The 27,622-nt window shown below is 42.2% G+C and overlaps 1 protein-coding gene and 1 long non-coding RNA gene across 3 annotated transcripts in view; one reads left to right on the forward strand and one right to left on the reverse strand.

The window, feature by feature from the left end:
- EXOC6B (exocyst complex component 6B) overlaps positions 1-27,622 on the forward strand; it is a 629,444-nt gene that overhangs the window by 579,953 nt on the left and 21,869 nt on the right. The gene's annotated exons all lie outside the window — the stretch shown is intronic.
- LOC109385404 (uncharacterized) overlaps positions 18,335-27,622 on the reverse strand; it is a 69,286-nt gene continuing 59,998 nt past the window's right edge. The window contains exons 2-3 of the long non-coding RNA XR_002124605.1: positions 19,194-19,367; positions 18,335-18,773 (exon numbers count right to left, since the gene is read on the reverse strand). This is a non-coding gene — a long non-coding RNA (uncharacterized LOC109385404). The remainder of the gene's footprint in view (positions 18,774-19,193; positions 19,368-27,622) is intronic.

Genomic DNA, 27,622 nt, shown 5'->3' on the forward strand with positions numbered 1-27,622 from the left:
ACCATATAGTACGGCGCTTTTTCAGTCTGGCTTCTTTCACTTTGCATGTGCATTTGAGATGGATCTATATTGCAGCATGTATCTGTAGTTCATGCCTTTTTACTGCTGAGTAATATTCCATTGTATGGATGTACCACTATTTGTTTATTCATTCACCAGTTAAAGGACATCTGCTTTGTTTCCAGTGTTTTGCAATTATGAATAAAGCCATTTTAAGCATTCATATACAGGTTTTGCTAGGAACATCTATTTTCATTTAACTTTTATAAATACTTAGGAGTGGGATTGCTGAGTTAAACCTTGCTGAGAAACTGCCAATTCGTTTTGTTCTCAAAATGGATTTTCGATTTCACTTCTAATTTGAGCAGTTCTAGTAGGTGTGTAGTGATCTTATTGTGACTTTAATTTGTAGTGCCCAAATGACGAATGATGCTGAGCATCTGTTTGTGTGCTTATTTGTCATTTATGTATCTTAGGTGAAGTGTCTATCTAAACTTTTTCGCATTTTTAAAAATTGGGTTGTTTTATTTATTTAAGGATTTTTTTTTATTGGGGAATTGGGGGAGGGGAACAGCATTGGAGAATCGGGAAAGGGGAACAAACAAGTTGCTGTCCTTTTGTTCTTCAGTCTAGTTGTGGAGGACGTCGCTTCACTGGCCCATGTTGGTATTGTCATTGCGCTCCTCCCGGGTGAGGCAGATAGGTCACTGGCCACTGGACGGCCACTCACGCTGGCTGCTGGCTGCTCATGGTAGTTTATAGGAGCCCACTGTAGCTCCACTGCAGCTCCGCCGTCACCAGCGACTCAAGGCAGCCCAGCTCCGGGTCGAGCTGTTGTTCACCATCTTAGCTGTAGAGGGTGCAGTGTCACTGGCCCTCATATGTGGATCTGAACCGGAGCCCTGCTGCTCAGAGCTGGTGTCCCAAGCCAACTCTTAACCAACGTGCCACTCAGCCGGCCCTGGGTTGTTTTTCTTATTGTTGAGTTTTGAATATTCATTTTATATTCTGACTACAAGTCCTTTATCATGCATATGATTTGAAAATATTTTCTCCCACTTGTTGGCAGTTTTTCATTCTCTTTTATAGAGCAGGGGTTCTTAATTTTGATGTAATCTAATTTTATCAATTTTTAAAATTTACAAATTATGTACTTTGTGTTATATCTAAGAAATCTTTGCCTAAGCCAGGGTCACAGAGATTTTCTTGTATGTTTTCTTCTAGACGTTTTGTAGTTATAGATTTTATATTTAGGTATATGATTCATTTTGAGTTAATTTTTTAATATGGTATAATGCATAGATTGGGTTTTTGTGTTTGTTTGTTTGTTTTCTGTATGTGGCTGTGGTGGGCTGAGTGGCGGTCCCGTCCATGTTCTATCCTCAGAACCTGTGAATATTACTTTATGAGATGAAAAAATGATTACGTTAAGAATCTTGAGAGGAAGCATTTATCCTGCATTATCCAGATGGTCCCTGTGTGCAATCACATGTATCCTTGTAAGACAGAGTCAGAGGGAATTTTGAAACACACAGAAGAGCAGCAGAGATTGAAGTGATATGCCCATAAGCCAGTGAATGCCTGGGGCTGGAAGAGGCAAAGAACAGATTCTCCCCTAGAACCTTCAGAGGGAATGCAGCCCTGCCAACACCTTGATTTTGAACTTCAGGTCTACACAACTGAGAGGGAATTGATATCTGTTGTTTTAAGCCACTCAGTTTGTGATAATTTGTTACAGCAGTCATAGGAAACTAATATGATGGCTGTCGAATTCTTCTAGCACCATCTGTTGAGAAAGCTCTCCTTTTGCTATGGAATTGCCTTTGCACATTTATCAAAAATCAATGACCACATATATGTGTTGGGTCTATTTCTGGACTTTTTGTTCTAGTTCATTGATCTATCTATATGTCTGTAATTTTACTGATACTTTTTGTCATGATTACTGAAGCTTTATAGTAAGTTTTGAAAATAGGTAGTGTAAATCTTCCAGCTTTGTTCTTCTTTTTCAAAATTGTTTGGCTTTTCTAGTTTCTTTGTTTATCTATATAGAATTTAGAATCAGCTTGTCAATTTCTACCCAAAACACCTGCTGGAACTTTAATTGGAAATGTGTTTAATCTATAGATCATTTGGGGAAATCTGACATCTTACCTACCTTGAGTCCTGGAATCTATGAACATAGTATATCTCTCTATTGTTTAAGTCTTCTTTGATTTCTGTCATCATTTTGTAGTTTTTAGCATACAGATCTGGCACCGAAATATTTCATGGGTTTAGGTACTATTATAGATGGTGCTTTTAAAAAAAGCTACTTCAATTTCCAATTGTTTTTTGCCAGTATACAGCATTAGGATGGATTCTTGTATAGTGACCCTGTATCCGGTGATCTTACTAAACTTACTTATTAGTACTAGTAGATTTTTTTGTAGATTTTGGGGGGATTTTTTATGTAGACAGTCTTGTATGTAAACTGTGCTATTTATTCCTTTCCAATCTGTGAGCCATTTATTTATTCACTTGTTTATTTGTTTGTTTATTCTGGCCTTATTGCATTGCCTGAAACCTCCACTACAATGTTGAAGAAAATGGTAAGAGTGGACATTCTTGTTTTAGATCTTCCCTTTGTGCTTCATCCCAGAGTGCCTCTTCTCTAGCAGTTTCCTGCAAACATTGGTTATTCATTGCTTGCTAGCTTTGTGATGAGGACGTGTTCACATTTTCTGTTAGCGATCCTGTCCTTCTCTCAGCAGTAAGGGGTCTCTAATGATCTGGACCCACTGCTTTTTTGTGTCATTTCCCCCATGGATACAGGGTTGTTGTTGTTTTCTGTTCCCTTTCCTCAGCTTCACTAGATCTCCCCCTGTGCTAGGAACACTGCCCTTTCTTTCCTAAGCAGCTTACGGCTTTTGTTTTGTAGTGGAGAAATGGTAGAAGCATCTAGGGCAGGGTTTTTTCCTTTTCTGTAGTGGTTACTATACATCTTTGCCAGGCCGCCACCATGAAGGAAACCTTCTCTTGTCTCTGTTGTACTCCTACCCGCTCTTGAGTAATGGATTTGTGAGGAAGAGTCTCGTAATGGGTGCAGATCCCTCTTGTGTATGTGGGTCCCGAGATTCTGTGCTCTCGCGCGAGTCCACACTCAGCCTTTAGGAATTGGTTAACAATTTTAGCTGACTTCTTACCAGCTTGCCTGGCACTCAGCATCTGCCCCTGGTCATCAAGCGGTCATGTCCCATGTCTGCTTGAAGTTTTCCTGTCCCTCTTTAAGTTTCAGGCTAGTTTGTTCTGTAGCCCCGGTTGTCTGATAGGTTCAAGAGCTGTTCCTTCCTGTGAAGTTTTTACTCTGCTCTTGTATCCTTGGTCACTTTTGTGTAATACAATGGTATCTTCCTTGGAAACTAAGTTCAGGTAATAAGCATTGCATTAAGTAGGGGAGGGGGACATGTTGGAGAGGTAATATCAGGCAAAAGAAGCATTTGCTTTGACCTGCTTGGTTACTGGGTGATGGTAGGGTGGTAAATTGAAGGGACATGATGGAAATTGTGCCGAGCCCAGGGAAATCCAAGAATGAAACAAGATTTCTCCTCCCTCACATCTTACCTCAGAGGAGAGACATGAAACAATAGCACTTACTAATTGGACCGTCCATCCCTTCTTTTCCTATCCAGCCTGCCCAGAGAGGTGTTTAATAGGCAAGTGGGAAGATGAGATTATTTGGCCCTCCCTCACTCTTCAGCACGAGGAGAGATGTGACTGCCCCATGAGTAGCTCTCTTCCCCATTTTCAATGTAAGCTAGACTCTTATGATTAATGAGATAGGGCATTTACTCCTGCTTTTGAAAGATGGATCATTGTGAAAAGGCCCAACCCTGATGGCTGCATTTCCTCCCTAAAAGCAGTCAGTCTTGACAGAAGCTATGCTAGTCATCCTGTCTCCCATTAACAATGACCTCAACTGTTTGTTTTAAAGAGTTCACAACCCCAAAACAAAATTTTCACATATAAAAGCATATATGTGGGAAGCTTTTGGGAAAGCTTCTCCTGAGTCCTCAGCCTGTGCTTGTATTCATTAAGTCAAATAAATCCCGTGTAGTAGGTGGGAACCACCCATGAGTGGCATTGATATGGTCTTAAAGGAAGAACCCTGCAAGTGGCCACGTCTCCACATGCCAGCTGCATTCTAACTGCACATCAGCTGATGAGTGGAAACTATGGCTAGCACATAGGAAATAGAAGATTCCTTGGAAATATGGCAAGAGGGACACAAAATGCTTCAGTTTCCCAACTAATTCAGTATTAAGTACATAGCTTTCCACATGCATATTTTCAAATACATCAGGATTTATGACACTAAGCAAATGATTGGTCTTAAGATGATATCGCAGTAGCAAAGTCTGAAAATAAAGTCTTTAATTTGTTTAAAAGAAGAAGAAGAAGAGGAAGAAGGGGAAGGGGAAAGAGAAGGAGGAGAGGAAGACGAAGAGGAGGAGGAGGAAGGAAGAAGGAAGAAAGAGAAGAAGAAGAAGGAAAAGAAGAAGAGGGAGAGTTGGAGGGGGAGGGAGAGGATGAAGATTTCATGGAAGCAGGGTGGATTGGCTCAGGAATTCTAGCCAGAAGCAGACACTAAAAAGGGGCTTGGGCTACCGCAGTGTTGTGTAGTAACAAATAGTCATCAGGGAGGATACATTAGAGCACATCCAGTGCCCCAGGCACCAGTAACAATTCTCAATATCAAATGACAAGATGAACGGAAATGACAGATTCTTGGTTTCAGTTTTCTAATGTAGGAAGGGGATCTAGGGAGTAGTGGGCAAAAGAGCATCATTGGAGCCCCTTCTTGAGTGAGAATAAAGCTTCTGTTTCAAAAGCTACCAGCCTACAGGGAAGAAAAGCCAATTTCCCCTTGAACTTCCCCTTGAAGGCCTCCTATCAGGAAGTCCCATACAGAAGTCCTAATGAGACTCACCATAGAGACTCTGAGAGAATTCATTCCTCCTCTTTACCAAAGTTCAATGGATCATTAAAACCAAAAAGATGAGTTTGAGGTCTCAAACTCTCTCTGCCTGACTTCCCAAAACAAACAACTGCATTCGTGCCATCTTGTTCACGTTATAGTGCAAATGGAGACTGTGAGAGTCTCTAGGAAGGAGATTTTTACCTGTTTTGATTTTCTTTTGCTACTTTAAAAAGATACCCCAAAGCTTTGTGACTTTAATCCACAACCATTTTATTTGTTAAGAATTCTGAGGGTCGGGAATTTGGCCATGGTTCAGCTGGACAGTTCTTCTGCCTCACATGGCATCTTTCATGAAGGTGCAGTCAGATGGCGGCTGTGGTTGGAGTACCACCATGGCATCACTCACGAGCATGGCACCTTGGTAGGGCTGGCTAGGAGGCTGTGACCTCACTCTACCTCTCTACATGGCTAACTTGGCCTTCTTTGCATGGCAACTGGATTTCAAGAATGAGTAGTCCAAGTGGCACATCAGAAGCTCTGACCCCTTAAGGCCCAGCCTTAGGAATTATACAATATCACTCATATTCTTTGAATGAAAACAAGTCCTGGGCCTAGATTCAAAAGGAGGGGAAATACACTTTATCTCTTGATGGGGGAGTGGAAAAGAGCTTAGGAGATGGGAGCTATTGTTGTAACCATCTTTTGAAGCACAACCTACACCACCTAAGTCTCGCTTGCAGTGCCTCAAATTCTACTCTGGTAAGAACTGTTTTGTGTTTAACCCAAACATTTTGTACTGCAATTGGCATTCATGCCATCTTGTTCACGTTATAGTGCAAATGGAGACTGTGGGAGTCATCACCCTCCATACATTCCCTGAAAGGCTAATTATCCAATAAGCTTAAACTCTGCTTCTCTTAAGTAAGATTAGAAGTGAAGAAAAACCTGGAAGGAAACAAGATGCAAATTCTTGGTTCATTTCCCCTATTATTATCTAAGTCAAATGCATTTTTATTATTATTAAGTTGAAGGTGTTTTATTATCCACACAGGGATTTTTAGTTCAGTTAATATGCTTGATACTGACATTTAATTTTTTTTATTACTCTGTTCTTTTATCCCCTCTCAGTCCCAGCAACTCCAAGTCCTCTTTTATAGGGCTATTATTTTCTAGGGCTACTCTATTCCTGTGTGTGTTAGAAACTTGGGTTTATCTCTATGATATGTTAGTAATTAAAGCAAATCTCTACAGCAACACATAAAAAGCTTGCCCTACCCTATGAAACTGAAACTATAGAGAAGATGAAAAGCTGAATGAGACAAAGATAAAAAGCTATGTTGGTAGCTGATAGCCACCATTACACCCTTTGAAACACTGATTTTAGTCCCTACATCTAGATATGCTTCCGGTCCCCCGAGGGCAAAGCAAAGATGCCGCCTTTCTACAAAGATTGGCGCCACCCAAGGCCAGACAGGCACCTTTAAGCAGCAGTCATTTTGACCCAGCATTCTTGGGCCAGAGGGAGACATGCCCTCCGCATATGCCAAAGCAGTGGAGCCTTAGAGCCTTTTTTTTTTTTCCACCTCAACACACCTAAGGGATGCTACACTCCCATCAGTGGCAGACACTCATTAGGCCGGTGAAGGGCTCTGGTTTGGGAAAAGTCCACCACTGAGAATCACTGGGATGTAACTTTACACAGCATGAAGTTATCTCTGGTTGCCAAAGAAAGGCAAACCAATGCAACAGATAAGCCACACTGATGTCCAGCCTGCCAAATCCCTCACACAGCCTCTGAGGTTAGCAAAACAAAACGTACTTTTCTGCAAAATCACACTGGTTTCATAGTAACCCCAGATTATGCTGCCTGACCACATACTCAATTTATAGTGAGAAGTGGGGACTTGTGTGATTCAAAATCACTCGGAAGTCTGCACATCACCTCTGGTTGCCTCACCATGCATGGCGCCTCATTAAAATCCCCATAAAACCTGGCCTGTGATGGGTGCAAGAGAATGTTCCGTCTTAAGCAGGGACGAAGTTTTTGTTTCTGTTATGGCTTTGCACTCTTTGGGTCCACCCTGGGCCTTCATGATGGGTCTTCATTACCAAGTAGGTGAGAAAATGAATGCGTATGCAGAAAAAACTGCGCCCACCCTAGCCCTGACCTTGTACTAGACTTCCCCAAGGGCTTCTCCTTCCCTGACAGCACAGCTCGAGCCAAAGAGGAGGGCTTGTTTCCCCACCTCAGCCTCTCATTGGAGAACACGGCACATTTAAAGATTAAGTTTCGGAGCTAGAAAGGGGCCCTTTGAAATCAATTAGCCCCAAATTTTCATTTTATAGATGGAGAAATTGAGTGCAGAACTATTATGGCTTTTTCCAGCATCACCTGTCAGTACATCTGTAACTGAACCTCCACAAGGCGGGCATGTAAACTGGTCCACTGAGGAATGAGTCTTAGGGGTTGCAGGTGCCCCGGCAATTGGCGCAGACAGGACGCATTTCAGATGGAGAGGGAGGGGAGTAGAGCTGCTCATGCTTTCCTGGTTCACCTCTGGCAAAGGGAACTGTGGCTGCCGGGAGAGGGCAGACAGGTGGTGTCTTTGCCGTCAGCAGATACCGTTTGACCCAGCCTGTGACACTTGCCTAATCTGCACTCTCCAGTGAGAGCTAAGTGAAAACATTTGGAGGAAATGCCTTTGTAAACAAGTGTAACTCAGGCATACTATCAAAGATTTCATGGTGAATGCCCTTTGCGGGGCCACAGACTGCTGATAGCAGGGAGGGCCACATGGTGTCGATCCGGGATGTGCGCATGCTTCGCTGAGGAAACAAGTGCCCCACTGTAGACCTGTATCACCCCACTCTGCTGCTTCTCACCACCCATCAAAAACCAGCCTCATTAGAAGCGCAAAGCGAGCTCCCATGGGCACTGTCCCCAGAGAAGCGGCATACACTGACTTGTTAGATGAGGCACAGGCTCCTCTGGGATGGCTGCCAGAAAACTGCACAACCTTATGGAAATTGTAATGACTTGGGGGCCCTTTGGGGAAGGAAATGGCCTGGAAAACACCTGGTACCTTAGCTTTGACATAGATGGCAGGTCGGGAGAGGGAGGAATTCATTCTATAAATATTTATTGAGTGTCTATTACGTGTTAGGCACTGTTCTAGGAAATGGGTATCCAGTATGAACAAAATAATGGGTTGTCGGAAAAGTCATGACGCATGTTTGCAACAGATGGCACTAGTTCCTTTTTGGAAGTACTAGAGTCATTCACAACTGTGTTATTGCTGTCATTTGACAGCTGACAGTTCTAGCTTCATTCTATAAAACAATTGAGCGACTTGGTTGAGTTTTAGAGATTTTACAACAAGTTGAAGATGGAAGACCAAACTGCATTTTTGCCGTGTTTTACTTCCCTAAAGGGAAGAATGCTCGTCAAGCTTGTGAAAAGTTACATAAAGTTTACGGTGACAACGCTCTACAAGAACATCAGTGCCAACAATGGTTCACGAAATTCTGTGCTGGTGATTTTGATCTCAACGACGCTCCTCAATCAGGGAGGCCCACCGAGGTTGATGACAACAAAATAAAGGCATTGATTGAGTCAAACCCACCTTACACGACACAAGAGATTGCAGAAACATTCAACATCAATCATTCGAGCGTTAACGACCACCTGAAGAAGCTGGGATACATAAGGAAGCTCGATATTTGGGTTCCGCATCAACTCAAAGAAGTTCATTTGACGGCGCATATAAACATCTGCAATATGCTCATTAAATGTGAGGGAAATGATCCTTTTTTGAAGCGACTGATAACTGGTGATGAGAAGTGGATTGTTGACAACAATGTGGTGCGCAAACGGTCTTGGTCCCGACTTGATGATTCATCTCAAACGACATCGAAAGCAGACATTCATCAGAGGAAGGTTATGCTCTCAGTGTGGTGGGATTTTAAAGGTGTTGTGTTTTTCAAGCTCCTACCAAGAAACCAAACAATCAATTTGAATGTGTACTGTCGGCAATTGGACAGTATGAATGAATCCGTCATCCAGAAACGTCCAGAGGCTTGTTAATTGTAAAGGAGTTGTGTTCTATCGTGACAACGCAAGACCACACACAAATTTGATCACTCATCAAAAATTATCCAAGCTTGGATCGAATGTGTTGCCACACCCACCATACTCGCCTGACCTTGCGCCGTCAGACTTCCACTTGTTTCGCTCTCTTCAAAACTCCTTGTATAGTATAACGCTCAATTCAGATGAGGCTGTAAATCAGCACCTTGTTCAGTTTTTTTGTAAATAAAGACAGGTCCGTCTATGAACAAGGAATTATGAAGCTCACTGAAAGATGACAAAAGGTTATCGAACAAAACGGGCAATATATCATTGCTTGATCTTTGTTCTTTATATAAATAAATTACCTTTGAAAAACATAGACAAAATACGTCATGACTTTTCCGACGACCCAATATTTTCATTGTCCACTGCTCTTTCTTCTCAACCTGTGGTGATCCGTGCTGTACTGCACATCGATATGTTCATTTTGTTTAGCATGAATGGAAAGATAACAAAATGCCATCCATAAAAATAATACTTTTATTGACTCAAACAATAGTTGGTGACTTCTGGAGAGCAGAGGCAGTATCTTCTTTTTTTGTAGTCATCCTAGCATTTCACATGATATAGAGAAAATACTCAATAAAGGGTGATTGAGTTGATGCCTAAAAAAAAAAAATAGTACCTAGAAACAAACCAGAGAGAACTAAGGAGGAAGCTGATGGCAAGCAAAGGTTTAGGACCCAAAAGAGCTAACACATCTGGAGGTAGCAACTACAGATACCTAGCAAAAGAAAGCCTTAGTATTCATTGACAGTTTTTAAAAATCTATGCCTCTATAATCCGTGCATAGCAGCATCATTAGGTGTATCATACTTGAATGTAAAAAGTAGCAATATAAAAATGGTATCACTGAAGACCAAAATTAAATACCATATATTTTAAGAAAAGAGGCTGCCTTGATTATGGTCACTGATAAGTAACAGTGTATTTAAATGCCCACAGTTGTATTTTCAGTGCACTTGTCTTGACTTGAACACTTGGGACACAGGTTGTAACACTCATTCTCTGATGTAGACATACGCCTTTAGTCCAGCAAATGCTGTAATGATCAGAAATGTAACTGGAGGACAATTTTTAAATGAGCCATTTGTTCTTTTCTGCTATGAGCTGTGTCTGCATTGGGTCTTTGGCTGAAACACATACACACTTCCAATAGAGTGACATAACCACACTTCCTGTTAGCAGGAGAGGGTGCTAAGATGGAGAATCTTAGGGAGGTCCTAAAGATACCAGTCCGAGCTTCTTCCTCAGAAACCTGAAAAATTAAGAAAGAAGGGTTTTTCAGAGCTTTTTGGAGAAGGGGGCAGCAGGATAGAAACGCTACCGAGCTTTCACTTGTTTAATTCGGGTAAATGCTCACCATTGATGAAATGAGAGACAACTAAGTAAACTAAACTACTTCAAGCTAGTTCAGGTAACAAGATTGTATCTTTAATTCCTTTCCTGTGTGTTCATTTGATACAAGAGTTACTAGAGAGTAGAGAAATAGTTGTGGTTGCAAGTTAAAATCCAAAGAAGCTTCTGAATGCTTGAATAGTGACAGTGGATGATAAGGGAACCATAGAGAGCTTTATTTAGATCTGGGGCTGCTGAGGTGAATGGTGCAGGCAGCCTGAGTCTATTTCATTACAAGGGTCAAGGCTGGGTCTTAGGATCTAGAAGAGGGTTAAGATGAGACTTGGCATCCTTTTGGTTATTCTGTAACCTAATCATCCCTTAATTGTCCAAGTTGGAAAGTATGAGTTTCATAACCAATAAGTTAGATGTGTCTGTGCCACACAATGAGAATATATTTGAAAACATTTTGCAAATTGCAAAGCACTATCTAAATGCAAGTTAGCACTCTTCATCCAAAATGTTTCAGGTTTTTCAATGTGTTCTGATTTTTGTTACATCTATATGATTTAGGAATAGAGCAAGGAAGCATGGGATTTTGTGGTCAAAAGGGACCGTGAAGATCCCTAAAGCTTTTAGCTTCATAAGATAGCCCCGCTAATATTTCTGAAAGACATCCATGTAGGCCCTGTTTAGGTATTTCCATTCAAAAACACCCTGATACCTTCTAATGGGAAAGTAAATGTATACACCATCCTGGGGAGCGGGAGGGGCAGTTTATCAATGGATAGCAAAAGCTTTGACTGAGAGCTCTGCTTTCAGGAATTTATCAGTCATCACCATCATCATGGCTAACATTTGGCATGCATGTACTGTGTGAAAGGAACTCTTCTAATTGCTTTGCATGGATTAACTCATTCAATCCACACAGCAACTTTATGATATATCTACTATTATTATCCCCATTATATAGATGGTGAAACTGGGTTGTAGAGAAGTTAGATAGTTGCCCAAGGTCACAGAGGTGATAAGTGGAAGAGCCAAGAATCTAACTTAGGCTGTCTAGATCCAGAGCCAACACTTCTAACCACCGTACTATATTGTAACTTGTGTTATTTCCTAAGGAAGCAATGGAAGAAATGCACAAAGATGTATATTTAAGTATTTCATCAAGACATTGAGTAATATAGCAAAGGATTGCAGGGGAAAAGAAATCCACCAGTAAGGGATCTGTTCAACTTAGTATGGTATATAGTCATTAAAAATAGATACTGTGGAGTCTTTAAAAATGATTAAGTTCATCTATATGTATTTATTTACATGGAAAAGATTCTGTGCTGTATTAGTGAAAAAAATCAGCTTTTGAAAGTAATTTGCTCCAATTTGGGTGAGAAAAAAGTCATGAAGGCTGGATACCAAATCACTGACAGTTATTATCCCTAGGAGATGAGATTATGAATGATAGTTTTCCCATTATGCTTTTTTGAGTTAAAGAAGTTTTGGTTTTTTGTTTGTTTGTTTGGGGAATTTTTGTTTTGCAAAGAGCATATGTTGTTTTTATAAAGAAGTAACATGATAAAACTACATCATTGGGGGGGGATTATACACAGGAGAAGTAGGGTTCAGTCTGTTCTCTCATACATATTCCATACACCGTCCACTCCCAAACAGTGCTGATGGACAACTCCCTTCGTTATAAAATGTTTCCTTAGTGTGTATGTCACGAGCTTTTTGTTGGTTTCTGGGAGCTTGATCACAAATGTATTGAGGTCCCACTGTGTGGCCCTTACTGTATTAGGTACTGTGGGTCTCAGACCTCAGAGAATTGACTTTTTATTCTGGGAGATAACAAATATAAAAAACACTTGGGGTTTTTTTTTCTGTATCAACATCTGGTTTACTGACATAATCAATTGTTCAGTTATGAGGGACAAACAGTTGGAAGAATAGAAAAATATGTGATACAGTACTTCCTGTGCAGCATAAACAATAAGTACAAATGGAGTTCAGAGAAGAGATAAATCTAAGAAGCTGATAGTAGGATTCAAAGTTTCCTAGAGCAGGGTTTGGGGGCTGGTGGGAAAAGGAAGAGGACATTCTATTCCATCTGGCCAGCCTGAACATTTGTAGATTTCCTTTATTCTATAGTTTTAAGATTTTTACACTCATATTTAAAAATGCACTGAATCAGATAGGCCTAGGTTCAAATTCTGGCTTCCTTGCTTATTAGCAGTATGGTTGAGCAGTTGCTTGATTGTTCAGTGCTTCAGTTTCCTTATCTTTAAAATGGGCATGGTAATAACATCTTCCTCCTAGAATAACATTCAATGAGACAGTATCTATAATGCATTTAATATAGAGCCTGGCCCGCTTTTAGCTCTCAATAATTGTAACTTTTATTATGTTTTCCCCAGTCCCCAAGTTTCCACCCAACAGTCTAATCTCATACTTTCTAGCTCTTGGTACATATTTGTCTTTCTTCCTCCTGTATATGTCTTCCTGGTTCCTAGCTGCCCTGTTGAGTCCATCTCATTGCCCTTAGCTGGTACCTCTGTGGTGTGTGACTGTTGGCCTGATTGACTGTCAGCTTCCGTGCAGTCCCCCGCTTGCTCTTTCAGCTTTCCCATGATTCTCACATCCCAGCCTCCATATGTTCAGACTCCTGGACTCACCACCAAACACAGAACTCGCCTGGAGAGGCAGGAGCCCATTCTCTGTCTTCTCCAAGCCCACGCTAGAGCTCTGAACACAAGTTGCCCCCCGGGACCAGAAGGTTACTTCAGAATTCCCATGCCCAAGTTAAATATCCCCAGTACAGCTCTGGCCCCATGGCCATTGCACTTCCCAGCTCAGCTCTGCATGTCAGAGGCAATGCCTGAGCACTTCCAAGGGCCTCTTTCTGACTCCTGGCAGATCCTTACAAGCAGCGAGAGATCTTGCTGAGAGGAGGAGCTGAGCTAAGCCATCCATCGGCTGCTTTCCTTGTGTGATGGACCCTGGGCCTTGCTGCTTTTATGGATTGAGGCCTTGCCAACTGTAGAAACAATGAGCTTCTTTAGCACCCCTGTCACTGCCATAGGGTAACCAGAGACAGAATGACTCCTTTCCAAAGGTGACTGTGCTGGCCAGAGCCTATCACCTCAGTCTGGGCTTCCTGACCACTTTTTACAATTCTTTTGGATCCAGTAGAGCACTCCGTGGCCTTTTCTGGTTATAGAGGTCTCATTGTTTAATGGTGAGCACAGGCCTTTTGCAAGCGTCTCTTGGCTTTGGAATCCTAGAGAGTTTAGCAAACTTGACTTCAGTGGAATATCCATTTTTTTCCCTACTTTAAGCATAAAACAGTGAATCATAGAAATAAATGTCCTTAGATCATCTGGTCAGTCTCCTGGGTACAGCTTCAGGGTGTTTCCTTTAGAATATGGTCTAGTCTTTGTCCAGTCTCCTGTTAAACGTCCCAGATGTTAGAGCGTCCTAATCTCCCATCCCAGCTCAAAAGAACAAAATGAACTGTGTTTCCTTGCAGCTTCCTTTCCCCTGCCTGCTGCCCTGTCAGTTTGCCGCCTACTGCATAGCAAACCCAAGGGAGACCATCTCTGTCTCTCAGGCAGAATTCTAACTTCAGGGATACCCTTCAGGACCGGCCAGGAGCTCGGCAGAGCAGGCTTGTGTTTCACCTGCAAACTTTCCAATTGCGTGGAAGGGACACCAGGAGCATCTCGGCTCCTCTGTTGAGTTTGGGGCTTCTGAAGTCTTCCAGAGCTTTCATTTCTCTCATGTGGCCCAATTTCTTTCCCCTTCTTTCTCGGACACCTATGTAATGTTTTCTCTTTTGTTCCGAACTGTGAAAAGGAACTGTTTGTTTGACTCTGAGTTTCCCTTTTTTCAGCTCCCCCCACCCTGAACCCATTGCTCTCTTCCTCTCCCAAAGAAGAAAGAGGAAAGCAAGCCACAATAATACTTCTGTAAATTTATGGCCACTCTGTAATGTTTAATCACAGCTACGTGACTGGGGGCTTCAGAGCAGGCGTACAAGTTCAGCGCAAGGTGAATCTTGTCTGAGATAATCTGCAAGTTCATTCAGAGGTGAGGGCAGCAGCCTCTTGCAGACGGGTGAGGTTAACAGAAGGTCACCTGCTTTTTTTTTTTTTTTTCCTTCTGGTCTTCTCCCCTTTAATGTGTAAACAAAGGGAAAATGTAACTTCCAATGAACTTGGCATATGTTGTGCTCACGCTAATCTTGGCCTGGCCAACTGTAAACAGTCCAATATCCTGTGGCTGAGCCTTTCCACCCATTCTCCGCCTTTTGGAGAGCATGAAGAAACACCAGTAGAGAGCAGAGACTAGCATCTTGTAGATGGAGGCAGGCCCTGGTGCCCCTGAGATTAGCAAGGAGCCCTGGGGGAGGCCCCAGCAAAGACCTTAGGCAGAGGTGTTTGCTGTGATGTATTCAGGGCCTTCCAGGCCCCTGGCCTGCTGCGATTCTTTCTCACAGCCACCAGTCAGCTAGCATTTATTGAGCTTGTTTTCTGCCCCAGGAAGTAGAAACCTCCTTGACTGTGCTTGACACAACACTAAGAAGACAAGCATGGCCCAGCCCTGAAGGTGCTTGTGGGCTGAAAGGCCAGAGGACCTGCGAGCCGGCCTTGGAGGTAGAAGGATGATGGAGGACTGTGTCGTTATCCAGAGAAAGCTAAAGGCAGCTTCTGGAAGGAACCTGGTCAGAAGTTTCCCCTCCTTCGTAGGGCTGTGCTATGGTTCCCAGCCCATTTGCAGAGATGCTTGCAGGCCAGAGAATTCCAGAAGCTTATAGAGGCAGTATGTCCGGGCAGATGGGGGCCCATAGACTGAGCATCAGCAGCTTACAGAAGGGCAGTGGCCACTTGATGTTTGACCAGCTCTCCCTTGCCATAAACCCAGTTCCATGGTAGGCCAGAGCCTCGGGCCGGCACTGACGTGCCTCAGGAACATACCTCTGCTTCTTCCCAGGGGCTCTGTTGGGAATGTGGGAAGATAATTAGTACTCCAATATTCAGAGCAGGAATACTTGCTTAGTGAATTACGTGGCGAGTTTTACATCTCAAGCCAGTTTCTAGAACCCCTGACTCTTTCACCCCTTTAGCCAACATAGGACCATTTTAGTAGCATGAGGTGGTAAGAAAGTCCAGGGGTGTTGAGCAGCCAAAATGATACAGCCTTCAGCCATAAAATTCCCTTTGTACTGTGCTCGGTACCATTCTGTGACCAGGAAATAGAAACCTCCTTGACTATGCTTGATACCAAGTATTTCGTAGCTAACATGGGCCTATCCCAGGTAGAAACAGAGAGAAAAATTCTGCCCTCAAGGAGCTTATAATGTCCCTGGGGAGGCAAGATCAAAGTAATAATTAGGATAAGATAAGCTACATTACTACCAAATGAGATACTGTGCCTGGAGCTGACTGAAGGTTTCTTTAGAGTCTTTAGCATGGGAAGGACCTGGATAGGTCAAAGAGGAAGGGGAGGCATTCCAAATCTGAAAGCAGCATGAGTGAAGCTGTGAAGGCAGAAATGAGTTGGTCAGCTCATTGTCATTTTCTTCTTTTTTATCATCATCATCATCATCATTATCACTAATATTTGCTGAGCATTTACTATGTGCCAGGCACTACACTAAATGCTTTACCAAGTTAGGCATTATTATATCCACTTTAAAGAGGTTAGTATCTTGCCCAGGGGCACATAAGTAAGAAACAATGAAAATCTGAACTGACGCCAGCTCCTAAGCAGAAAGACTTGGATTTGCCTCAACACCATTCCTCTTTGTGGCTCTCCTAGTTACAGATCTCCTAAGCCCCCCACCCTCTGCCCCCAGCCCGTTGTTGTAAAGTGTTTGTTTTGAGATCCATAGAGAGGACAGAGGAAGATGTTGGGAAGATTTAGCTGCTAAAGAGGACACCTTCAATTCAGGAATGTCACCAGATGAGAGCTAGTCAAAGGGACTAGTTTAAAACAAGATGATGGTGATTTGCCAATACACCGTGGTATCTACTTTTGGGTGATCTTCTTGCAGACCTGGGAGAGATCTCAGGTAAAAGAATAGGTTGTTTTTCCCACAGCCTGATCATAGTATTTAAACTGTGGGTGGCCCCCTCTAAAAAACACCACTGCTTAGGATCTGGCCCTAGTTAAGGTCCTTGAAGGAACTCTGCTCCCAGGGAACAAGCCACGTGGACAAATCTAATCTGGAGAATGTCCATCTGCCCCTGGCGTACAGAGGACATGGACATGATGGCTCTGGGGTCGAGACAAGGGCATTGTAGCTTGGATGAGAGCCAAGGGCTCCAGTCTACATTACATTGAAGGAAAAGTCAAATAATTTCTGTTGCTTTAAAGTTCACCAAGGGTCATGTTTAGTTGCTTTTTAAAATCTCTTTAAATAATAATGATACCCTGTGATAATAGTGTTGTTATTAACTATAGTAGCGATGTGAAGTTTTCCAGTACTTTCACTTGTATACCCTTATGCAGTAAATTGGAGCAGATTTTTAACAAATTCACATAAGTGATTGAGAAACTGAGTCAGAAAACAATAATGATTTGTCTGAGACCTCACCACAAGCCATACTATAACCCAGAGATCAGAGACACAAAGACTTAGTGTTGGATAAAGGTCCCCATGCCATCAAAGACCAAAGACCCTATTGCTCTGGCCATAAAAGTAATGAGAAAATTGAGCTTGTGTGCAGAGTAAGAGAAGAAATCTTTCCATCCTAGGATCTCTGAGAACAATACCAAACTCTCTCACAAGGAGGCTTCTCCTAATTTCTCCTTCCCACCCAACTCAAACACTAGCTAATGGGCTCTTAGATGCTTCTTGGACATTTCAGACGATCTACTCAAATTCAAGGAGACAGAGGATAATAACAATGGAAGCAGAGCTTGCCTTTCTCTACCATCCCAGGACCACCTCAGATACCTTTGAAACTTCTGTAGAAACTTCCCGATCCATTCCCAGAGGCTCAGACACGGGGATGTAACTTCTTGACACTACCCTTCAGAGAAGAAGTATTTTTTGTGTTTATCTTAGTTCTTTCTGGTCAGAGTGGACTTAATGACCTCAGCACTACTATGCTTTTTTTCTTTATTCCTGTGGATGTTCTTTCCCAAGAAGAGAGGGGTTTCCTTTCAGTTATCTCGGTAGGAGTCTTGATCTAGGCTGGCCACCTGAGTTTTTTCTGTCCCACCTACTGGCGTATCAAATTCAGGAGGCGTTGAAGGTGGCCAACTAGGTGACCTGACATTTTTACAGCACTTCTGATCTATACGGTGTTAAGGACTGACTGATGCTCCTCTGTCCCCACCTCCACCTTGCGTGCTGCCTGCTCTCTAGGTGGGTACACGCAAGCACTCTGGAGTCTCCCCCATCGGCCAGAAACGCAATCGTGTAAATTCCCATCATTCAATTGATTGATAAACACACTGTAGTATATTTAAGTATGCTGATACAGTGGGGAACATTACTTAGCAGTTACAATCAAGGAGCTGGGCTCACGTGGTTAACATAATATTGAATGGAAAAAGCAAGTCGCATAATGTTCTGTACAATGTTATATATGTAAACGAACACATAAAACATTACCACCTATTGTTCCTGTATTAAATGCACAAAGACATGTAGGGGATACATAACAAAATCATGATAGTCTCCTCCAGGAAGGCAAAAACGACAGAGGAAGGGAGAGGAATGTCACCTTTATTTATGTTTTATTCCTTTAAAACAAAGGGAAGATCTTTAAAAAATTCAATTAGACAAATTGTTAACAATTGTTCACTAGGGGTAAGGTGATTTTATATATATATATATTTTTTTTTAATAAAAAATAAAAACCTTCATTTCCTTCACTTCTTTAAGCATCAGACCTGGGTTCTGTTCTCATAGATGTCAGTTCTCCACCAGCTGATGATTAAATGGTACCATGCAGTAGAAAGAAACGTGCGCTAGAAGCCAGGGGCTTGTTTTGAACCGAAGCCCTGTTCATGGGAGCTTTACAAATGACCGTGAATCTTTCTGGACCCCAATTTCCTCCTCTGTAAGATAAAGGAACGGTGCTGTTCTCCACGATTCCTCACGGTCCGCCATTGTATCGCCTCATTCCTGTAAAGCAATGAGAACCACTCTCTCTGTCTCATAGCTGTGTACTTGCTAATAAGGAATTCTCTAGATTTAAAATCTTAGAGCTGAAAGGGACATTGATGTCATTGGTCATCATTCACATTTTAGAGGAGTCATACTTAGTAGAGCACCGACTGCCGCTGACGTCTCCAGGACTATAGTGCTGGTCTTCTACCTCCTATTCTGGGAACCTGAAAAAAGCCAAAGGAATACCTCTGAAGCAATAATAGCAAAGGAAAGCAGGATGACTAAAGGTATATCTGCTAACCAAGAGACAGATAATATAGAACAAACCGAAAAGGTTTGGCCTCCAGAGTGTTTTAAAATGCCAGGCAAAATTCAAGCAAAAATTGTTCCTTCCTCCAAGGAGAATTCTGAGAAGTGGTACTATGACACGTTTCTGACACGAGGACAATTTTAGAAGGAGAATCTGATGGGAAAAAAAAGGCATTCATGGTGATGAGGGGTGTGGAAACGGAGGTGGAGAAGAGGCTCCGAGGGTTTGTCTAATTTCTAAGATATCACTGTTTCTTTGACCTTAACCGACTCTGGTCACGTTGAAGCCTGCCACAGGCCCCTGGGCAGCCTTACCCTCTGCCGGGGAAACTCACCGTGAGCAGCGATGAAGAATAAAGCAAGACGTATCTATTCACCTCCTGCACAGCTTCCGCAAAAGGCAGGTCTGAGAACTCAGAGATAGACTGCTTCATCTGCTTTTCTCTGGAATCAGCACAGTTATGGGAAGCACCTGCCTGATCCATCCATTCGTGTTACTTGCCTGGTCCCTGGAAGAAACCGATGTTCAAATCTCTGCCTTGTTCCCCTCCAGCACCGGGCCAGCCTTCAGTCCTCCCTGAGACGTGGCCATCCTGTCCTCTCTTCCTGCTGCTGCCATTCTAGCCTCAGATCATCCTGCCTGAAAATTTTCTCCTCAAGTCCATCTTGTGTGCCACTGTCGAATTCATCTTCCTAATAAGTTATTACTGAAATGTCACCATTCTCCATGGCATACAACATTTTTAGAGCCCTTAGACGGGCAGCCGTGCTCTTCACAGCCTAACTCAACCACCACCTCTTCAGTCTCCCCACTACTGTTCCTTTATATGCCACCTCTGCCCAGCCAAGTGTACACCACATTGGCCCTCACAAGAGGTCCAAAAGGGAACAGGGGAGAGCCCAGTCTTGAGAGTCGTACTGTCCTAGGTCTAAGCCCTGACTCCATCACTTATTAAATATATTCCTCTTGGTCCATTCGTTTGACCTTTTTGAGCCTTCATGTCTTCATCTGTAAAGTGGAGATTCCTACCTCCTAGGCTATTGCTTTTCCTAGGGATTAAATGAAATAGATGAGTCAGATGCCTAACTCAGTATCTGTCATACGGAAGAAGAAATGTCCAATTTCTTCTTCCCTTGAACACACCTCAGCTACTCCTGTTTCTGCTCCTTGGCTTCCCCTTGTCTCTGTTTGAAATTCCCTCCCTTCTCTTCTCTGTTTAATCCACATGGTGCCCATCTTCTTGATAGACTAGAACTCGAAATCTTTGGGGCCTCTCCCGTCTGTCCTTGTTGTTAATGTGCATCTTGCTCTCTGCCTGGGCCCTTCATTTCGCTCTCCAGGGCAGGTGCCGTGCTCATGAGCACTTTTTATCGCATTTACTTAATCCCACCTATTTCCAAAATGGCCTTGAGGTGGCTCGTTAAAGTGATACGTAAAATATATTTAGGAAAATAGAATGGAAAAGAAGGGGGGAAATTTAATGAAAAGGGAAATAGCAAATACACCAAGCCCATGGGGCTGAAACTATGACCTTTCTAGGTTCTAGCATTTACTTAACACAAATCTCTGGGAGGCAGAACTCTTTTGAAATTTGGAGTTTGTGGAGGGAAAACAAGCAAAAAGGATCCTTTGGTGGTTGAGAACCAGTTATCATCAAATACCTCTTTAATTGATCTATTGATTAGTTCAAAAATTTGGCATTGGAATCTGAGTTGCAATTTTATTCCCTCTCCAGCCCTTCCAACTGAGAACAAAATAGATTTTAAATATGTATCTGACTGGGCTAAGGGTCTTAAGTTAGCTGTCTACATGTGTAGTGCTAAGCCTTTTGTGCAGGCCCAAGCGTATTTCCCAGGCACTGCGATTCTAGCTTACTCTAAGCTTATATAGAATATAAGGACATTCCCTGCTTTACTATCCTTTAATGTTAGATACTTTCCTTATGCCAATCGTAAAGTTCCTGGATTGTCATTTGTCATGACTTATATGCATAAGGCAAGAAGTAATTTTCTACAACTGATGTTCCTTACGTTATCCACACAGAAAAGAGAACCCAAATCGTTTTCACTATGAATTTGTGATAAGTTTTTCCTGCAGATTCTCTAACCAGTGTCTCCAAACTGTTTTGATGGACCACTGTTGGCAAAAAAAAAAAAAAAAATCTTATACCAGAGAACGCACCCCTGGTATATTTATATGTTTAACAATGTATAACAGATCGTGATTAGATACTGAGTAACTACCAAAGGATAGTCCACACACCCCCACACACTGCGTTTCAAGAGACACAGCATTATCACTGCCTTTGAAAGTCTGCTTGTGTGTGCACCCATATGAGTACACACACACATATCACTGTCATAAATATTTCACAGCACAATACGTACAGAGGCTAAATAGGGTTCATTATTCACAATAATGGATACAAGTCATATTTTAAATAGACTTTTTGATAATTTCAAATTTGGAGGATGGCTTTATCTTATCTGATTAATTCGTCATTGATTTTACTTTATGATGTGGGTGATAAAGAGCTTACACGTGGGTACTGAGACATGTAAGCTCTGCCATTTTCTTGATGTTTGCTTATACTTACATTGTTAATATTATCATCAATCCATGGTTATCTTTGCAGGGGTGTTTTTAAACCACTTATTCATTTTGGCAGGAGCGGGAGGGTAGTTTAGTTAAAAATTCAACAACATAGTCCCTGATCCACTTACCTAGGAACCTTTAACAAATCACAGTGTGCTGAAAGAAAAGGAACACTGGCCCAAGGCTCCCACCTCCTTTGACCACGCCTATGGCAGCTGCTCCATCCAGAACCACGTCTGCCTGCCCTCCCCCACCCCAACTCAGTCAGCCCATCGCCACGGCCCCCCATCCGCCCCTTGAAGATGCATGTACATTGTGGTTATTCCTACCCAATGTGATAATAGGTTTCTCTCCTGCCCCCTGCACCAGGCTAGATGCTATCATCAGTGTGAAATGGCCTGATAGAAGTCTCTGACACAAAGGACGGCTTGGTGTTGGCCTTTTTGCTTGGGAGCCTCCCCCCAGGCACCAGCTGATGACCATGGGAGAGCCTTAAGCCTCCCTGTCTTTCCCTTTACCAAGGTAGTCTCAGTGGTGACAAGTTTAGATAGCAAAACCTATAAACCCACATTTATGAGGCAAATAAATTATCCTCAGAGTGACGTTCCCTTTCAGGGGAGTGCTGATGTGCAGTTGGTCTCTGGTAAAGAGCTTGATGAGGCCCCCCCCACCCGGCTGGCAGCTGGGCTGGAGGGAAAGTGCAGCCACTCCCGGCCCTTCCCGGCCTCACACAGCCAGGGGCAAGAAGAAGAGGAAGTCAGGCCTTGCTGGGAGGCCCAGGAGCTGGCCTATCGAGAAGTGGTTGCAGAACTCATGTAAAAGCCACTTCCTTTAACTGATAGAGATCCGAGATCCTCGGGACCTCTCCCCACCCGAGTTCCATAGCCCGTAGAAAACCCCCAGGCCTCCTTCAGGTTTCTGGGACTCTCTAGATACCACCAATCTTCTTGTTTCGTGGGCTTCCATTTCCACATGCAGGCGTGCAGCTGGCTCGTGTGAAACTCAGCCTCTTTGAGTTCACAAAAATTAATTAATTAAATATAATAACTTAAAAAATCATTCACCCAGTCAACTGGGAGCAGAATAGATTTGTCTAAAACTTAGGGTTGAGGGGGTGGCTTTTTGGGGGAAATCACAGACTGCACAGCAAACAGCTTTGTAAAAGTCACTTAATAGACATCGCGGGCTCCAAAGTTATTTGGGGCCATAATACCAACAGAACTTTCCTTCTTAGCCCTCTCACACATACTAGTTGAGTCTTCTCTCTAGATGAGCTCTCTGCCTTTCAAGAACCAGAGTCACAAATTCCTTCTACCTTTTCTACTGTATGTCTTGTCACCCTGGGGATCTTACAAAACAAGATTTTCCCCAAACACATTTCTCCACCCTAGAAGAATTCCGATGCCAGAGGTTAAGATAATGCAGTTGTGCCACCGCAGTACAATTAGAAGGGTCTCCCTGAAGCCATTTTCTTTCCTTCTTTTAATTTACTAGATATTAGACATCTTACATCTGAGAGAATTTCGGAGCACACTGTCCTCTCTGGCCTGGACCTAGAGGCAAACTTTTTCTGTAAAGAGCTGGATAGTGAATATTTTATGTTTCTCAAGCCATATGGTCTTCGTCACTACTTGACTCAGCTGTTATAACACATAAGCAGTCATAAATCATCAGTTAACCAATGAGCATGGCTGGGTTCCAATAAAACTTTATTTACAAAAACAAGTGGTGACTATAGTTTTCCATCCCATAATCTCAAAGAAAGCAGATAGATAACAACCTGGATGGAAACAAATAGCGAAGCCTCCAGGCTAAAATTCAGTCTCCTTAGCTTAGTATCTGAGGCCATTTAATACTTGCCTCATTTGTCTTGCTTATTCCTAGAGCGGTCCCCACCTACCTGGCTGGGCTTAGATGTCCTTCTTTTGAACTTTCTTTGCACTGTGTTAGCATACCTTGTAGAGTGCTCACTTCATTCTGTGTCTGTTATTTACCAGACTGAGTTCCTCAAGACTGAGAGAAGTCTTCTTCAGCCTTTCGTGTGCCTAGAAGAGTGCCCAATACATTGTTGGTACTCAGTTTCAGTGTTAAAATAATTCCTGCGTTTGCCCAGGTTTCTGTGTCAGGAAGTGCTTCTGTGGGAGGTAGGCCAAGCTCTCCTTGGAATGCGTGGCCCAGCACCCCCAGGGACAAGGAGTTGGGGGAGATCTTGGGCAATAAACACAAATGAGTCATCAGTCAATTATATGTTTTTAGTGGACTTTTCGCAATCTTTCTCTTGATCTGCTCTCAGCTGTCTTGATAGGAGCTATTATGATTCCATACCTGAACAAGGAAAATAAGATTTGGTGGCTTATCTGGCGTCACACTGTCAGTCAGGAGACCACCAGCCTGAGGCTCATTTTGCTGTGCCTCCTGAAAGGCACGTGTGCATCAGTTTTTAAGAAAAATACTTTGTAAAAACAGATTGGTTTCATCCTCTCAATGGCAGGGAGTAGACAAAAGAAACTTCTCCTGGTTTAGTGTTCTATATCTTAACTGTTCTCTTGAGTAAGTCTGCTGTACTTTATACCATAGCTGTGTTGTGAAGAGGTAGCATACTTATGATTTTGACAGTTAGATTATATGTTAAGTGTACCAGAGGAACATGGTACTTGAAATCATGTTGTAGCCTATCCTCTTTAACATGAAGAGTCTTCCGAGATGTATACACAGTGCAAATTCAGGTTTTTGTTACATCAACTTTACTTCAAGGACACACCAGCTTTGGGAGTAGGACAGTTCTCTGCAGGATTCTATGTGCCTGTTCAAGAAAAAAAAATCGTCCAAGAAAATCACCTCTAGGGGAACAAGGAGAAACTGTTGTCAGTGTGTCTTTGTATGTTATTTTAGCTCCCACAATCCTTTGCTTCCCATGGAATCTTTGCAGGCATTGGGGAAGAGGAAGTCTTTCTAATATGAGGAGCCAGCCCAGATGTCACCTTGGAACCAAATAGCTGCTGAGTTCCCATTCACTAGTCGTAGGTATCTTCCCCTGGAACCTTGGAATCGAATATCCAAGGCTCAGTTTCCACTCATGTGTCATTGGTATTATCTCTCCTGTTTGCAGTTTTCATCTTTCTCACACAATCTTCCTTCTAGTACTTGTCAGGAGGACCCTAGGTTTGGTCCATTTGGAAAGTTTGTTGTGAGAAACACAGATTGTAAGTTGGTCCCACCATCTAGTCAGTGTCATTCCTACAAAAGTTAGTTCACCTATTTTAATTCCATTTAATATGTCTTTGCTGACTAACTGCTGGAAATGCTAGCCCATGCTGTGGAGTGATCAGGGGCGAAAACATGATCCCCATCCTTGGGGAGCTCCCCATCTACATGGGTGATGAGGCTCATATTGCAGGAATTAGTAATAAAGCCAAGAATATATAAAACAACTCTTACCAAGAATAGGCATGCTATGAATTGGTTTGCTAACAACACTAGTCCCATAGTGGGATCGAGCAGGGCATCCTTCTCCAGGCTCTTAATTTTTAGTCTTGGAGTGTTTTGGGGTACCCCTTTCTGCCTAAGAGAATACAAGGGCCACCTCAGGATCATTTGATTGAATGTTAGCCTATAATTCTTACTTGAAGATTCCCTTCTATGCCTTTACCCGTAAACAACTCATCCATTTGAATTACTTCTACATTTGCTGCTAGAGAAGTGGGTATGTTGGTGTGCATCAACAAGGGTCACAGAGTCCTACTTTATCTTAATAATATCGCATTCCGAAGGTCTTCCCTGAAAGTTTTGTTTGTTCTGCTATTGTAATGCTAGTTGTATTCTGTCCTGTTAACTCACTCTGTGGCCTTGGGCTAGTTTTCAGTTTGACCCATTTGGATTTTCCTAGTCTTTCTCAGCTACCGTTGCAAAAAAGAAAGACTGGTCAGAAATTTGACCTAGCCTTAGGCAAATACCTAACCCAGAGGCCAAATCAATGAGTATTTTCAAAAATAAACAGCCCATGGCTTCGGGGGAAGTGCAAGCCATCAAGCCACCCCTATTTGTTGTCTACCTTGTGATTTTCAGCAAGTTGCTTACCCTGTCTGGGTCTTGGTTCCTCCCTATCCCCCAAACCCCCATAAAATCAGAATTATAATTTGAGTTCTATCCTTTCCCACTTGTCCAAATTTCTGTGTCGTAACCAGTAATCACATAATTTACAATTTGTATTAACCTATGTAGTTTATAAGCTGTCGTATCAACTACCACATTAGTTTAGTTCTAGTCTGATGAATACCATAAACAAATAGCTCTGTGTTTGAGGCCACAGCATCATTAATGACTGGTTGAGTTTTCTTTTGATTGACGTAGTCCTTACATTTATCAGTATGTCCGACTCTTAAATATCTAACACTCTCCTGTTCCACCAGTTTAAAGATAAAATGCCCCAAAACATAATGTCTTGTCTGTCTCTTGAAAATGACTTATCTAGTTTACAAAAAGATCCTTTGTGTGAATAAATCAAGAATATGATCATTAATGAGCAGTTAGCATCTAGAAAGTGAGTTCTAGATATGCCATTAAGTGAAAAAAGCAAAATGCTAGAGTATTTATAGTATGCTCCCCTTCAGGTGAGACAGAAGAGTATATAAGAAAATGCACATGTGTCTTCTCATTGTGCAAAGAAAATAAAAGAAGGGTAAACCAGAAACTAGATTGGTTACCTGCAAGAGGTGAATAGGAAAGATGTAGGAAGAAGTGGGGAGAAGGGGACAGGTTAGTTGGGATGAGGAGGGAGAGATACTTCTGAGCATATTTTTTATATTGCTCTGACGCATTCCCTAAAATAAATTAATAATTAAAATCAACTAGACTGTAGGGGGGATCCAAAATGCAACATGAGCAGTGAAAAACAAATCTAACTGAATTATGAAAGAAAAATATAACCACACTGAAAGGAATGAGTAGAAAAGAACTAACCCAAATAATTTAAAAACCAGTATTTTTACTGGACGGCCTAAAGACAAAACAACAAATACTATACTCTAGTTAGTAAATTTGTTTCTCACAGGGCTGTGGGTGCAGAGTTCTGAAACTGCTTTATACTAGGATTGAACAAATACAATTGACCCTTGAACAACATGGAGGTTAGAGGTGCTGACCCCCTACTCAGTCAAAAATCCATATTTTACTTTTGATTCCCCAAAAAGTTAGTTGTCTTTTGGTATCTGCAGGGGATTGGTTCCAGGACCCCTATGGATACCAGAATCCACGATGCTCAAGTCCCCTGTATATAATGCCATAGATCAATGCATAGAGTCAGCTCTCCACATCCACGGACTCCCAACTGCAGATTGAAAACAGTACAGGTATTTATTGGAAAAAAAAATCTGTGTGTAAGTTAACCCATGCAATTCAAATCCATGTTGTTCAAGGTCAACTGTAGGTATAAAATATATTGTAGATAATAAGAACCAGGTTTCTCGCTGTCAGAGAAAAAAGTGATAAATTAGGAAGAGGGAAGGCTAGAACCCATAGTGTTGGACTACTGGAAACAGACATCAAATATGAACTCATGACTTTAATATATTACATAAAAATAGATACAGAAATAAATATAGATGTGTTTGTACACGCAAGCCAGTAAACATACATGTATTTCTTAGCTCTGTCCACTGAGAGAGCCGACAGGCAATAACTCCTCAGCAGAAATGAGCATGCTTAGTGCCCAGATCTTGGTTTCTAAAAACCATTCTCCACTTAAGAGAACTTGGAGAAGTGACTGATAACAGAGCAGAGTCAGGAAAGGTACAAGATGAGCTTGGAACATCGTCTAGTGCCAGAAAGTAAGGGACTATTCTAAAAAGGATAGGGCCAGGTCGAAAAAACACAGGAGAGCCAATCTGAAAGAGTCCCTAACAGCCAAGCTGGAACACTTGGAACAACAAAATGAATAATGATTGTATTAGATTATAACCCACAAAATAAAATAAATATCCATGAGGTCATACTGATATAAATAATTGGACAAATAAATAAATGGAAGAGAAGGGACAGCACTATTCCTTACAGAAGAATTCCAATTAATAACTACAGAAAGAATGAGAGAAATAATACCACAGTAAATATTCTCTCAGGCATGATCCACCAATAGATGTTAAAAGTTAGGGGACAGGGCCGGCCGAGTGG

The sequence above is a fragment of the Hipposideros armiger genome, unplaced genomic scaffold, assembly GCF_001890085.2.
Source record: "Hipposideros armiger isolate ML-2016 unplaced genomic scaffold, ASM189008v1 scaffold_114, whole genome shotgun sequence".
Taxonomy (NCBI): domain Eukaryota; kingdom Metazoa; phylum Chordata; class Mammalia; order Chiroptera; family Hipposideridae; genus Hipposideros; species Hipposideros armiger.